The 14334-nt window shown below is 47.7% G+C and overlaps 1 protein-coding gene across 3 annotated transcripts in view; it reads left to right on the top strand.

Annotated features, from left to right (window-relative positions):
* LOC148040525 (uncharacterized) overlaps positions 1–14334 on the top strand; it is a 34414-nt gene that overhangs the window by 10590 nt on the left and 9490 nt on the right. The window lies entirely within an intron of this gene.

Below are 14334 nucleotides of genomic sequence, written 5' to 3'. Positions count from 1 at the left end.
ATTGCCCAAATAGTCATCATGTTTTTGTGAAGTCTCAGCTACTTTATATTGGCTATTTGGGATACCTCTTCGTCTAATGATTCCATGACCTTGACCATTTTGGTTAGGTGGTTGAAGTGGAACTAAGGGTTTACTGTTCATTTGCATTTGCATTTATTGGGATAATTGAGCCATTATTTGAGCATTAGATTCTATTAACTTGTTAATGGAAGCCTTTGTTTGAGTAGTTGAATCCACTAACTTCTCAATGGAAGACTTCGTTTGACTAATAGACAAGACCATCTGCTGCTCTACTCTTGATAATAACTCCATATGACGTTGGGCATGCCTATTTTCATGTTCACACATGGTATTGTTAAGTGCATTGATTTCTCCATGCATTTGAGGCTCTTCAAGGCTCTCTTGGGATATATTATCTAGCATAGAATCTCTGATTTGCTGAGCATACTCATCTTGGGTCTTATTTTTGCATTTATGCCCTACCATAATAGTATAGTCTTGTAGTATCCCCTGTCAAAAAATTGGCTATAACTTGAGAGCTAGAAAACCTAGATTCCTAAACTTTTTGATTCAAAATGAAGCCAACAATGCTCTCTTTAAGATGAGCTATAGCAGGTCATAATAAGCTTAAGATAAAAAAGTTAGCAATTCAATCTTTGAGTTTGAACTGTCTAGGCCTACACTTTGTTTCAACTTATAAATGCCTTGTTTCCACTTGTAACAATAAAATGATGGTTTCAAATGGTTACCAAACCTTGTAGGAGGCTGAATAGGACATGTGGGCAGCTTGTAGTACTTGCACCTGTACTTCAATAATGAAGTTGGTACTTGTAAGGACGTGTAAATACCCTGCAGTATCCTATAAAGTCTCTATTTTACCCTGTAGGATGGACATAAACCCTATAGGCATACCTAGACCACCTGGTCCCTAGGTGACCTATCCACCAAGTGACGCTCCAGTCCACTATGTGGAAGAGCCGAATGAGAGAGAGAGACTTACATATACCCTACGTCTCGCACGACGACGAGGGCAATGCAGTCCTTACGGACTATCGACTAGTACCGGTGATGGTATTAGAAAGAGGATGAGGTAGAGGCCTAGGAGGGCATACACATGATCCAATCATCTGTTGGACTTGTGGTCACCCAAGGCATGTCTCATCACACTGCCCTGAGAGGGAGTAATAAAACATAGACAAAGCTGACCTAAGGTGCGGAGTGTGGGATCACTCATCTCTTCGTCGACTGCCTAAAGCGAAACCATCTTGGAGTTCAGCCAACGTGCCATCTGTCCCATTGGGGCTGTATGGTGTCGAGAACCTCGATGGGGAGGCCATATCTATCCCATTGCGGGTCACGACTCTTGCCCAGACAAAGCAGACGGGCATATCATTGCCAGGGCCTAGCAACCTTGATGCAGCATCGATAGGGAAGAAGTGCCGTAGGAGGAGAAAGAAGAGGCCTGAAGCTAAGTTTGCACTGAAAACTGAGAGTGCTACTACTCTGCTTGCTAGAAAGAAGGTTATTGATGCAGAGGCAGAAACTTTAGCCCCTAAGACAACCGAAAAGGGAAGTGCTAAGGTAGGGGAATACTGTTAGCAGAGTATTTGTCAGCTCATGTGTGAGTTTGAGCTTGATTTGGGCTGGGCATTTTTATTAGGTATTTTAGGTTTTTTTCTGGTGTGGCATTTTATTCCAGTGGAGCATTTTATGCACTAGTTGGCCAGCATTAATGCTGTCCGACCAGCATTATTGCTCCCCACTTTTTCAGCCTATTTATACTCAGTGCTCTTCCTCAGTCATTATCATCATCATCATCACCATCTGCAGACTTTGTGGAGAGAGGAGCCAGAGCCAGTGCCAGTGCCAGTGCCCACGCAGCCAGTGACTCACTGTTGTATGCGACTGTCTCGTGTTCAGATATATGGATTCCATTTCCCGTGCATACATCTGAGTTCTCATGTGTATCATGTTCTTTTCTTTTCTCTTTTTGTCTTCTGTTTCAGCAATTTATTTCAGCACATGTTTATGCTTCCCACCGCTGCTCCACTTCTGACAAATACTCGCATCCGAAGCGCCAACTAGAGGCCATAGAGAAAGTGAAGGAATGGGTGAAAGAGGCCCAAGAGCACCTAAAGGACGCTAAGCCCATCCTAGAGGACGAGATTGATGATCTCTCCAACATAAGCACGCCAGTCTCACCCCCTCGACCAAAGTCGGGGGATGTGACCACACCACAAGCAATACCGCTTAGGCCAAGTCTTGATGATGTAGGACCGCAAATCAGTCACGACTATTTGCCAGGACAATCTAGATTAGGAGAGAGACGAGCAACCGACGACCTCCTTACCACACTGGTGACCATCCCTATGACATTAAGTCTGGGAGACCTACTTAAGCAGCATCCCACCCTATGGCAAGACCTAAAACAGTAGGTTGAAAGATCACGAGAGCAAGATGCTGATTTGCACGACCATGATGCAGAGACACAAATACCGACTCTGACGCTGCACTGTATGCCAAAGTCCTTGCACGTTAATGTTTTCTGGGAGGGCACCGAGATGCATGCAGTCTTACCGGTCCTAGCCCTAGGCGACACAACGAGAAAGGGGATCGTAGACACGGGAGCTGGGGCTCGTGTGCTTAGCCACGCAATGCTTCAGATTTGGGGAAACCCACCTGTTGAGATTGCTAAGTTCAATGTCACACTAGCAAATGGTATGAGAGTGAAACCATTTGGGGTGGTAAAAAACTGGCCAGTGAAAATCGCAAGTGTCCAGTTCTCGGTTGACTTTATGGTCATGAAGGGTGTGGACTACGATATCCCATTAGGCCGACCCTGGATGCCCAATGCCAGAGTCATTGAAGATTGGGGTAATGACTTAATCTTCCTTGGCAATAGAACAAACGCCGCGAGGGTAGAGATGATGGACACCTGGAAGATCTCACCAGTCGACTTGGATGCCATCTCTGCGATGCTTAAAGGGAACACTCAAGTCAAGAAGTCCTATGGACCCTTGACCAAGTATATTCCATGCTCAGAGGACGAGCGAGATTGGTTGCATGTCCTTGCTACAATCGACCTGCCATTCTCGGATCATGAGGCATACAAGCAAGCCATCAAGACAATCGGTAAGTCTAAAGACGCACCCTCCGTACCAGTTTGCATGATGGCAGGAACCCTTCAGGGGAGACCTAAAACTGTCACCTTCCAAGTGCCAAGTAACAAGAGGGAATCCCAGGAGATTCTGGAATATTTAATGGGCAAGCTAGTTGGCAATTCAACATCAAACTTCAAACCACTCCAAGATCTCTTAGATGAATCCAAGTGGCAATGGACTAGGGTGCATGACTTGAACCTCATGTACAACTGGGCCCTAATCCCTGATCAAAGACAAGAGATATACAAAGACCTAGGAGATGACGAGCAATCTGACAAAGAGGATTCCAACGACGAATACGAAGACTGCCGATCTTTCAGTGACGAAAGCGAGGGTGAGATGGATACCATAGAATACAACACTGAGGGACGGGAAATAGAACAAATACGGGCAGACTCCAAGCTGCAGAAAAAGAGTGTCTTCAGAATAGAGCGAGGGGTCATGCATATTGATTATGATCGCGCTTGGTTGGAACACGTAGGAGCCATAGATTTCGATCAAGTAGGCCTAGCCCGATTCGGTACAACACCAGTGCTTAGGAGAGAGTCATCATCTGAGTTGCGACCACCAGGGGAGACCACCTCTTCTAGCAAAGACGGAGAGCTCGACTTTGAGTCAGAGGTAAGTTCAGATAGTGACCTAGAGATACCTATGCCGGTCAAGACTAGACACACCAAGGGGGATCTATCCGTCCACTTGAGGCGCAGAAGGTTGAAAGAGAAAAGGATAAAATAACCTAGGGACACACAAATGGAAGAATAGAGATAACTGCAGGACCTCCCTAAAAGATTTACAAAATTCAAGAAAGCGGATAAGGTAGTGATCCTGTTGGGTGCCAAACGTCAAGGGCAAACGAGTGAACCGATCGAGAAACTAGCCAAGGTCAAGGAGGTGAACCTAGCCCAGGAAGGGGAGACACCTCGACCAGTCTTCATTGTCGATGACTTGAGTGAGAAAGAGGAAACGAGTCTTGCCGCTCTCTTGCGAGAGTACATAGACGTATTCGCTTTGTCCTTAAAAGAGCTTAAGGGGGTAGATCCGAGTGTAGTGACTCATAACATACCCATGACGCTAGATGCTACGCCGGTCAAGCAGCGACCGTACCCTATGAATCCAAAACACGCTCACGCGGTCAAGGAAGAGATTGACAAGCTGATGAGAGTAGGATTCATTTACGAAATTGAGCACATGGACTGGATATTGCCCATAGTCATTGTCATGAAGAAGAACAAAAAAATCAGAGTGTGCGTCAATTACAAGAAAGTGAACGCTACTACTAAGAGGGACAACTATCCATTGCCGTATATTGAGCACATGCTTGAAAGAGTAGCTGGCAAGGAAGCCTACAGTTTTTTGGACGGCTTCTCGGGATACAATCATATGCAAGTGCATCCTGTTGACATGCATAAGACTGCCTTCGCCATTGAGTGGGGCGTCTTTGCTTACATAGTCATGTCCTTCGGGTTGACTAATGCCCCCACCACCTTCCAACGTCTCATGTGCGTCATATTTAAAGACATGCTTCGCAAAGAGTTGTAAGTCTTTGTAGATGACTTATGTGTTCACTCGACCGAGAGAGAACACTTAGACAAACTTCGAGCAGTCTTTGAGTGGTGTCGCCTATATCGTCTCTCCCTGAACCTCTTAAAGTGTCAGTTTTGGATGAAGCATGGATGCATCCTAGGGCATGTGGTGTCAAAGAACGGCATTGCCACTGACTTTTCGAAAGTCAGGGTTATTATTGATCTTCTGCTCCCAATCAACTATAAGGGAGTTCAATGCTTCTTAGGCCATACGGGATACTATTGGCAGTTTGTGTTGAATTACACGTTGATTGCTATACCTTTATACAAGCTGCTGATTGTCTTTGAATGGACTGAAGCATGCCAATGAGCATATGAAGAGTTGAAGAAGGCCCTAACCACAACATCGATTCTACGAGCTCTAGATTGGACCATTTCCTTTCACGTACATATTGATGCCTCGAAATTTGTTATGGGGGCAGTGTTGTGCCAACCTGGCGAACACAACTTGGATTACCCAATGAGTTTTGCTAGTAGATAACTCACTGAGACGGAAATGAATTACTCGACGACAGAGAGAGGGCTTGGCCATGGTGTTTGCTGTGAAGAAATTTCGGCATTATCTATTGGTTACACCCGTTACCTTCTTTGTGGACCATCAAGCCTTGCTATATCTAGTGAATAAACCTTGCGTTACAAGACGTATAGCTCGGTGGCTCGTTCTGTTTTTGGAGTTCGACTTCTCTGTGGTTGTACGGAAATGAAAACAGCACTACATGGTTGACTATATGTCATGCATCCCCACGGGAGAGGCCGCTAGAGAAGGCATTGCCGATGAATTGCCAGACGCCCATCTCTTTAACCTTTTCAGCGAGATATTTATTTAAGGCTAATCTAACGCCATATTGGGCAGATGACATAGTCTAAGTGCTTGAGCACGGACTACCTGAGTGATCGATAGAAAATGCAAGACTTAGGCGACTCATCCTCAAGATTCAACCGTACCAGTTGATAGCAGGCCAGCTATATCGACTAGCGCAAGATGGACTGCTGCATAGATGCGTGTGCGAGCATGAGATGTACGATGTGCTCTTAGAGGTGCACAATGGAATCGCTCGTGGGCACTTTAGTGGAGACATGACAGCTCGCAAGGTGCTGCAGTCTCAACTATGGTGGCCAACGCTGTTTCATGATGCATTACAATTCATTAAGCATTGTGACGAGTGTCAGCGGACAAAGGTCCCGATTCGCAAGGATCAAATGGAGTTGACCCTAATCATTGCACGACAACCCTTTGAAAAATGGGGAATTGACTTCATAGGACCCATCAGCCCAGCTGCACAGTATTCACAGGCCAAATACATTATTTTGGCCATAGACTGCCTAACGAAATGGACAGAAGCGAGAGCGATGTCAAAGAACGATACTAGAACTGTCAGAGTGCAGCGGTGCGGAAGCGTAGGACTGAGAGAGAGAGAACGCAGAGAGAAAAGGGAGAGAAAGAGACAGTGTACAATGAAGATCTGCTGTATAAAGAATGCTGAATACAAAGATATACACGGGCGCAGTGCGCTGGACTGCGTGTCTCCACCTCGACGATGCGACCTGCTGTCCACCTCGAAGTCTGCTGCAGTCTGCACTGTCTGCTGTCTGAAATCTGTGAACAGAGACAGAAATCTGCACGGCACCGGTCTGTAATCTGCGATAGAGAAGAGTGTGTAGACTGCTGGAAACGTCGGCAATAAATAGGCGAAAAACCACCTAGAACGGGGCGCCAAAATAGGGCGCAGCCTGGAATAAATCCGCTGCAGGCAATCGGACTGCCACGTGGCAGTCCGACTGCAGCAGTCCGACTGCTGCTGCTGGTCCGACTCCCCTCTCAGAGCCTGGACAGGGCAGAAGCCTGAGGGATCGGGAATGTTGCCGAAGTAGAGCCTGAGGAAGCGCCTTCGTAAACAAATCCGCAAGATTATCCTCCGTCTTGCAATACTCCACAGTGATGGTCTCATCCAGAAGCTTTTCTCGGATGAAGTGGTACTGGATCTCAATGTGCTTCGTCCGGGCATGAAAAACAGGATTTCTTGCCAAGGCAATGCAACTCTCATTGTCACATCGCAGCAATGTAGGACGAGTCTGGGGGCACCCAAGCTCCTCCAACAATCTCCGAAGCCACACAACCTCGCATGTGGTGGAAGATGCGGCCCGATACTCCGCCTCAGTAGACGAAAGGGCTACCATGGGCTGCTTCTTGCTACTCCATGAAATAACACCTGCACCCAAAGTAAAGCAGTAACCTGATGTAGACCGCCTGTGGTCCACGTCACCGGCCCAATCCGAGTCGCTCCAACCTGCAAGTACAAGATCTGACCCATCTGTCCCTGCGGGGTAATGAATCCCCAAATCAGACGTCCCCCTTAGATACCGAAGTATCCTCTGAGCAGCCTGCCAATGCACCGTCTTAGGTTCACTCATGAACCCTGCCAAGAGCCCAACAGCAAAACATAGATCAACCCTCGTGTTGAGAAGCCAAATCAAGGACCCTATCAATTGTCGATAGCGGGAAGCATCCGCCAAAGGAGAAGCTGAGTGGGAAGTGGCCTTCCAGTTCGGATCCATAGGAGTAGAGAGGGCCCGACAATCTTCCATCTCAAAAGACACCAAGAGCTCCTGTACATATCTCTGTTGGGAGAGAAAAATCCCCCTCTGACACTGATAAATCTCATGTCCTAAAAAGAAATGGAGTAGCCCCAAATTCGTCATCTCGAACGTCTGATGTAAAGCTGACTTTGTCTCCTGGACCTGTTGTGCATCATCACCTGTGACAATCAAATCATCAACATATAATACAAACAGCACACAACCATCCTCGGAAGTGTGAACATACAGCTGCGGATCAGCCTTGGACCGCCGATATCCCAACTGAGTCTGGAGGAACGAATCAATCTTCTCGTTCCAAGCTCGCGGGGCCTGCTTGAGACCATACAGGGCCTTCTTCAACCTGTAGACTTTCCCATCTGAAGAACCAAAGCCAGGAGGGTGCTCAACGTAGATCTCCTCCTTCAAATCACCATTCAGGAAGGCCGACTTCACATCCAGCTGATAAACAGGCCATCTCCTATGGCCAGCCAAAGCAAGAACAACTCTAATGGTTGCCATACGAGCTGTAGGGGCAAAGGTGTCATGACAGTCAATCCCTGGGCGCTGGGCAAAACCCTTAGCAACAAGGCGAGCCTTGTGCTTATCCAAAGTACCATCACTGAGATATTTGGTCTTGAAGATCCACTTGACTCCAATCACCTTCTTCTTCGGGGGGCGTGGCACAAGTGACCAAGTGCCATTCCTCTCAATAGCCTCCAACTCAGCTTCCATAGCTTTCTTCCATGGGGCGGACTGTAAAGCCTCCTTCACGGAGGTGGGCTCTCGATCCTGCATAACTTGGGACATCAAACAATAATTGGAGCAAACAAGCTCCGAAGAATGGGCTTGGATAGTGACCGCCGCGGACCATCCTGCGGTCCCCACTCCTCAAGAACCCCTTCGATCCCTGAATCACGGAGTGTGTCACGGGCCCAGCGAGGAGGAGGCCGAACCTCCCATCGTCGTTCTCCATGAGTAGAAGACTCTGGAATGTCCACCGGTGGTAACTCCGCAGAAGGATCCGGTGGAACAGTAGACTCTGTGTCAGAAACAGAATCATAATCAAACGGCACAGGCTCCAGTGGAACTGTAGAAGGAGCCAAACTCTCCCCTGGATCTCCAAGAACGGGATGCTCCTCACCCGTTGAAGAAGCCGGAACCTCCACAAACTGCACATTACGGCTAGTATATACATCCCGCTTGACGGGATCATACAGTCGGTAGCCTTGGTACTGGGAGCTGTAGCCAACAAATACCTATTTTCGGGAAGCCGCTTCAAATTTGTCACGGTGAGCCTTGGGAATGTGAACATAGGCATCACACCCAAAGACCCGAAAGTAAGAAACATCTGGCTTCGTCCCAAAATAAGCCTCAAATGGAGTTATCCCTTCCACGGCCGAAGTAGGGGATCGATTAAGGATGTGGACTGCAGTAGCCACAGCCTCGGCTCACAGAACCTGAGGGGTCTGTCGGTGCTCCATCATGGTGCGCGCCATCTCGATCACACTGTGGTTCTTTCGTTCTAGAATACCATTTTCTTGAGGAGTATTGGTATTGGCAAACTCCTGGTGAATTCCTCTATCTGCACAAAACCGAGCAAATTCATTAGACACAAATTCACCTCCCTTGTCGGATCGCAAGGTCTTCAACTTCCGGCCTGATCGGTTCTCCTCAAAGAGAAGCCAATCCTTGAAGTGCGAGAAAGCTTCTGACTTTAGTGCCAAAAAGTAGGCCCATGTCATCCTGCTGTAGTCATCCACGATCAGCATGAAGTACGAGCTCCCACGCAGGGACTCATTCCTCATAGGGCCACATAGATCCGTAGATACTAGCTCCATCGGTGAAGTAGACCGCCGCGAAGCTGTGTGGGGAATGGCATCCCGATGCTGCTTCCCCCGTATGCAGGAGACACATGGCTGCTGGCTCACCACTATATCCGGCAGCCCTCGAACAAGCTGTCCACGTGACGCCTTCCGAAGATAGTCATAGTTCAGGTGACCAAACCGAGCATGCCATAACTCAGACTGTGACTGTGAGGTAAGAAGAAGAGAAGAGAGGGCAGTGGAAGACTGCAGTTTGTAAATGCCGTTCTCCTCATATCCAGATGATAGAACCTTCCTCGATTCACGATCAAGGACACGCACAGTAGAACTGTCAAATTCTACCAAAAGACCAAGGGAGCAAATCTTATGAACTGAAAGGAGATGGTACCCCAATCCTGGTACATGCAAAACCTCTGAGGTATGGGTGCCACCTCGTCCATTCGGAATAAGCTGCATCTTACCCCGACCTGCAATAGAAACTGAAGAGCTGTCTCCAATGAGAACCTGCCCACGCGAAGGTCGCAGCTGGGCAACACCATCTGATGAAGGAGTCATGTGCCGTGAGGCACCACTATCAATAATCCACTCTCGAGATTGGGGAGCCGCCATCGCAGCATCAGAAGCATTCGGTGAAGCGTCCTCAATGACAACTAAATGTAGAAATGCAGCTGATGAGGGTGCAGCCACCACTCCAGAATCCTTGGTTTCCTTCTTCTTGGTGTCCTTCGAGTCTTTGTCAGGGCAATCCTTCTTCCAATGGCCAGTCTTTCCACAAATATGGCATGTGGAGTCTTTGTCCTTGTCCTTCTTGGACTTGTTATCCCCCTTCTTCTTCTTTTGGTCCTTCCCCTTCTTCTGAGAGGCTTAACCTGTCAACGCCTCCGTCTTGGAAGCATTCTGTCCCTTTAACTGTTCCTCTTGGTCCAGGACCATAGGAACCAACTCTTCCCACCGAAGAGTAGACTCTCGCCCCGAAGCAATAAGGGCAGAGTAAAATGTACCGAATCGTGGCGGCAACTGGGACAAGAGTGTAATCGCCATGTCTTCGGAGGAAATTGGCTTCCCCGCATTCTGAACCTGCATCTGTAGCTGCCTTAGCTTGTTAATGTGTTCCCTTAGCGAAGAAGACTTATTGACGGACAAGGTCCGCATCTGTACCTCCAAAGAAACCCTCTTCATCAGGGTCATCCGATTGTACATTTGATCAAGCTCCAGCCATATCTCACGAGCCACCGTCAAGTGCTCGATGTGAGCGATCACGGCTGTAGTGCATGATAGAAAAAGAAAGGATCGAATCCTGGCATTCAGTTTGTCCCAATGAGACTGGGCCCTGGCCAACTCCGCACGAGCATCGAAAGAGAGTTTGGACTCATCTCTTACCGAAGGCCGGTCAATATCTTCTTGTACCAACTCCGCCAAATCATAGGACTCAAGAATGGCCAACATCATAACGCGCCAAATGCGGTAGTTGTCGCCGTAGAGCTTTTGATCTGTAGGAAGAGCCGGTAAGATAGGCACCTTCCGGTCCATAATCGCCTGGAACTCCAAGTCCATCTCTGTAGACATCTTCACCTGCAATGCCTTCTCAAACGCAAAAGCAGCCCCCTCTGACTGGGTAAACTCAGCCTGCTAAGGCTCTTCCGCGTCCCGAAGCTTCTTCACCCGCCGGAGGCGATGAAAAAGCAAAACCTGCACTTTTAGGTTGAAAACTCAAACTTCCTCCGCGTCAAACAGCAGGAAACAGCAGCAAATCCACCACCTGTACTCCTTCCTGTGCGCCCACACTCGTTTCAGCCTTGTTCCAAGGCGCAGCCCTCCTGTCTGCCCTTAAATGCAAAAAACGCAAATTTGTGTCGCGATGGAAACTCCCCTTCGGGTTGATTCTACGCTCAGTCAGCCCTCAAACACTGCTCTGATACCATGTCAGAGTGTAGCGGTGCGGAAGCGTAGGACTGAGAGAGAGAGAACGCAGAGAGAAAAGGGAGAGAAAGAGACAGTGTACAATGAAGATCTGCTGTATAAGGAATGCTGAATACAAAGATATACACGGGCGCAGTGCGCTGGACTGCGTGTCTCCACCTCGACGATGCGACCTGCTGTCCACCTCGAAGTCTGCTGCAGTCTGCACTGTCTGCTGTCTGAAATCTGTGAACAGAGACAGAAATCTGCATGGCACCGGTCTGTAATCTGCGACAGAGAAGAGTGTGTAGACTGCTGGAAACGTCGGCAATAAATAGGCGAAAAACCACCTAGAACGGGGCGCCAAAATAGGGCGCAGCCTGGAATAAATCCGCTGCAGGCAGTCGGACTGCCACGTGGCAGTCCGACTGCTGCTGGTCCGACTGCAGCAGTCCGACTGCTGCTGCTGGTCCGACTGCCCTCCAAAACAGGCTATGATCTCTGACAAGAACGACTGTCAAGTTCTTGTTGGAGCAGGTGATTTCACGATTCGGCTGCCCCATTGAACTAGTCAGTGACCAGGGCACACACTTCATCAATGAAGTGATAGCACATCTTCTATCCACCTTTCTAATTATCCATAAAAAATCCTCTCCATACTATCCTCAAGCAAACGGCCAGGCGGACTCCACGAATAAGATTCTTGTAAACTTCCTGACCAAAGTAGTCTGTGCTTCGCACGACGACTGGGATAACAAGCTGATGGCAGCCTTGTGGGCTTACCGTACAGCTTATAAAACGGCTGCGGTCAGACTCCCTTTAGGTTGACCTACAGAACTGAAGCAATTCTCCCTGTAGAGTTCTTCGTTCCTAGCTTGAGAATAGCACTTCAAGAACGATGGAAAGGAAATGAGGCATGGGCTCAACGCCTAGTTGAGCTCGAACGCCTCTCGGAAACTCGTCTTCTAGCCACTCATGCACTCATATGTGAGAAGGCACAATGTAAGAGCTGGTTTGACAAGCACATCAAGCAGCGTGATTTTGAAGAGGGAGACTCAGTACTCTTGTACTTAGTTAAGGAGCATAAGCAAAAAATGAAGTTTAGAGGTCTTGGATCTTTCAAAGCTCGTGCAATCAGCCGAACTGGCAACATTGAGCTCGAGATTCTAGACAGCAAGAGCATAGGCTTTTTCAATGGCAGTTGTATCAAGAAGTACTACCCTCCCACACATCCTTTGCATGAGCCACCAATTTTAGAATCCCTTGTCAAAGTACGAGTAGCCACGATCACTGAAATAGATGATGAGGATGAGGAAGCCGTAAAATCTGCATACCTACACATCACGATCATTGCCAAGCGAACATGCGCTTTCAATGCCTTGATCGATGAGGGAGCAGACTTTAATGTCTTAACTCACGATCATTGGACCCAATTGGGCAAACCACCACTACAGCCTACCAATGCCAAATTAAGCCCATATAGGGGCCGCTCATACGCACTTCTTGGCAAGTGCAAGACCGCCGTTTCTATCGAGTCTGAGACTATACCAATGATCTTTTACGTGTTGCCAAACAACGAAGACGCAGGTATGGAATCGCTGTTAGGGCGAACCTTCAAGAAGCAAACTCATTGCAACGTTGATTATGAATCGCAGTGTATCCACCTCGCCATAGGCAACGTTCGCATTGTTACAGCCTTTAGCAAGGGCTGCGCGACCTCGTCAAAGTTCGCAAGACCACCGGTAGAAATGTTAGTAGCCAAGTCTAAGGAAGGAGGTAGTGCTCGGCCACCACTCACCAAATCTCTAGAATCACCGCTTATAGTAAGAAAGGCTAAGGTTCAATAGCCTAGGCTTCAATGGAGGCCCAACTAACCGCAACCGCCGCCTAGGAGTCGACGCTCATGTTCTCATAACACCAGAAACTCTAAACCTAGGAGACCAAGGCGCAGTTACAGAAATTGACACATGATCAAGCCAAGATGGGTTTCTAAAGCCCTATTGCATGTGCAAGGCTACTATGAGGGAAATGCTTGGATATGGATTCCTACGGCTCGTACGGTCGTAGGCACTACTCGCACGCTGCTCTCAAGTTTGATCACACCAAGCCCCATAAAACCTCAAAGCCAGAAGCTGCAGCGCTTTCAAGACCCATATCCATCAAGCTCATCTGCACATACGCCCAAGAAAGTCGAACTAGTATATCAGCTCAAACAACAATCATTGTCACATGAATCAACACTCGATAGAGATGCTCAGACTTCCCTGATCCATACCAAAGGTATCAGTCCGTCAGACGTCACTGCTACTACCCTAGCCCTAATTCAAGAGATTCAACCACAATCTCAAGAACACCCACAACTGCAACTATTTGTTGTCAAAGGCTCTAGTTCTATCAAACCCCAACCGCCAACCAGCCTTCGACCCCCTTATGAGCGGAAATCATTTTTAACACTGGTGCCGCTGATCTGGCTGAGGACACAAAGGAGGATGTGGTTGATTGCATTAGACAACTCGATGTCACTTTCATGTCGTTAGCTCTGAGATATGATCGCTTGGATTTAGGCCTACTGCAAGAACCCTTTGCAAATAAAGTTCGAACAATGCCTTGTTCTTGGGAGATGTTTGAATTTGCATTCGCAAAAGCCTCTAACTCTGCTACTGAATTGCTCACCAGCGAGATATCCAAAGAGCAGGCCATCAAACAACACCTCATCACGTCCTATGATAAACAAACCACTTCTGCCATTACTGACCAAGAAATCGCAGAATTATCAAAACTTGCTGATACTGAATCCCCGTTCTTAAGGCACTGGTATACTCTTTGATTGCAATGGGAAGTTGAAAGATGCCAAATAATGACCAACGTTGAGCAGCGCCGCGCAATCAAAACAGTGGAGTACGACTTCACTTATATTGGGCCAACCTCGTATAGAGTGTTAACTACTCTTCATGGCCAACCCATGGAAGAGCACATCAAAGAACACCCCTATCTCGATCGCCTACTGACTGAGAAAGAGTTACATATTGCTAGCTGTGTCGATTCCGGTGACTTCCTAATAAATGTTCTCACATATATCACACACGTAGGCATTCAACTCTTTGATCTAGATTGTGAAGCTTAGTTAGAGTACAATCCCAATTTTTATACTTGGCTTCTACGCAGGTAAATCCTAGACCACATTGCAGAATGCTCTCGATCTTCTAACTTTCAATCTTAGGAAGGATTCTTCTCAAGCTGGAAGGGGAGGGGGGTAAGGTCAATCAAACCAAAACCAAGGAAAATCAAGCA

This window comes from Lygodium microphyllum, chromosome 2 (assembly GCF_053477565.2).
Source record: "Lygodium microphyllum isolate KBCC chromosome 2, Lygodium_microphyllum_v1.1.10, whole genome shotgun sequence".
NCBI classification, from domain to species: Eukaryota; Viridiplantae; Streptophyta; class Polypodiopsida; order Schizaeales; family Lygodiaceae; genus Lygodium; species Lygodium microphyllum.
The sequence above is the reverse complement of the archived record's forward strand: the minus strand, read 5'-3'. Positions and strand labels throughout refer to the sequence as shown.